The sequence below is a fragment of the Gossypium arboreum genome, chromosome 6, assembly GCF_025698485.1.
Source record: "Gossypium arboreum isolate Shixiya-1 chromosome 6, ASM2569848v2, whole genome shotgun sequence".
Lineage (NCBI taxonomy): Eukaryota > Viridiplantae > Streptophyta > Magnoliopsida > Malvales > Malvaceae > Gossypium > Gossypium arboreum.
The window spans coordinates 25,035,342-25,037,000 of NC_069075.1; the positions used below are offsets into that span (position 1 = coordinate 25,035,342).

At 35.4% G+C, this 1,659-nt stretch overlaps 1 non-coding gene across 1 annotated transcript; it reads left to right on the plus strand.

Annotated features, from left to right (window-relative positions):
* The first annotated feature begins 455 nt into the window (after positions 1-455).
* LOC128294732 (small nucleolar RNA R71) lies at positions 456-562 on the plus strand. Its single transcript, XR_008285039.1, has one exon. It is a non-coding gene; the product is annotated as a small nucleolar RNA R71 (small nucleolar RNA).
* The last annotated feature ends 1,097 nt before the right edge of the window (positions 563-1,659 follow it).

A 1,659-nucleotide genomic window follows, 5' to 3' on the forward strand; every position in this document is an offset into this window, starting at 1 on the left:
AATGCTCCGTAGCCCTATTTCGGCAACAGATACAAGCTAGGGGTGTTACATTGTTGTTTCTATGATTAAAATTTCCCATGTAATATGCAGAGGCTAGATTGGATGGGCATTCATCAAAAATATGATCTTCTCCATAGTATACACATTCTAGTTTTGCAACCTTAATTTCTTGCACTGTAGAGGGTTTTTTTAGATTTTTAATCATATTCGTTAAAGATGATACCTAAGTTGTTAACGATGTAATCGCATCAAGTTCCATTGCTCCAGCAACTCTTTTACCAGTACCAATACTAGTAGTGGGGGTACTAATAACATTATTTGCTATTCTTTCCAAAATTTCATATACTTCACTATAGGATTTGTCAAGCAACGTCCCATTAGCAGATTGATCCACCACCATTCACGTATGAGTATTTAATCCATTGTAGAACATTTCCATTTGTGTCCAATGCTGAAAACCATGCATCGGGCATTTTCTAATTAATTCCTTGAAACACTCTCATGCTTCAAATAATGTCTCATCTTCAAATTGCGTGAATGATGTAATGTCATTCCTCATCTTGGAATTCATGTTGGGAGGATTGTACCTAAGCAAAAATCTCTGACACAGTTCATTCCAAAATGCCACCATACCTGATGGTAATACATTTAACCATGATCTGGCACGATCTTGCAATGAATAAGGGAATAATTTTAATCTAAGAGCATCTTCAGGAACACCCTGCTGCTTGAATAAGTCATAGAATTTAGGAAAAAGCCTTAAGTGAAATCTGGGATCTTCAATTGGTAGACCACTAAACTTTCCTATCGTTTGCAGCATTTGAAACATTACTGGTTTTAATTAAAAGTGTTGAGCTTGAATATGTGGCCTAACAAGTCCTGGACTTAGATCACCCTGTAACGCCCTGACTTTCTTATTTCTATTTTTGTGAGTATTTGACACAAGTGTGTATTTGCTTCAGTGGTTAAGTGTTCTAGGTGTGTGTAAGAGGTCTTGGGTTCAAGTCTCACCTTTGTTAATTTTGTTATTTTTGGATCAAGCCTTATTCATTTTCAGTGGGCTTATATTACATTATCTGTAAATTCATACCAGAATGAGCCTGTTGGGTTGAGTGGTAAGGGAGTTAGTATATTGGAGGTCCTGAGTTCGAATCTTTGTGCGAGTGTGTGTAACATCCTGAAACAAGGTCTAGTTAGAACAGTGGTTTCGAGACCACAAATTTGAAATAGAAATAATTATTCTATGATTATTTGGTGGTCCATGATATGATTGGATGTTTATGTGAAATTTTCATGAAGAAATTCTATGCCTAAGGTGTCCAATTTGACTTTAGGGACTAAATTAAAGAAGTTGAAAAACTTGTGTTCTAGAAGCTTCAAGCATGAAATTGTATTGGATCATTAATTAGAGGTCCTTAAATAGCAATTTGACCAAGTTCTAAAATTTTGGACAAAAATGGGCATGAATAGGAAAAATTAGAAAGAGAGGCCTTAAGGGTATTTTTGTCATTTGATAAATAAAAGAATAAAAAGGGAAAAATCAAGTAAAAAATTGTTTCCATCTTCCTCCTAGTGTGCTAAAATTTTCAAGGGTTCCATAGCTAGGGTTTTCAACTTTTCAAGCTTGATTGTAAGTGCTCCCCAGCCCCGTTTTTGATA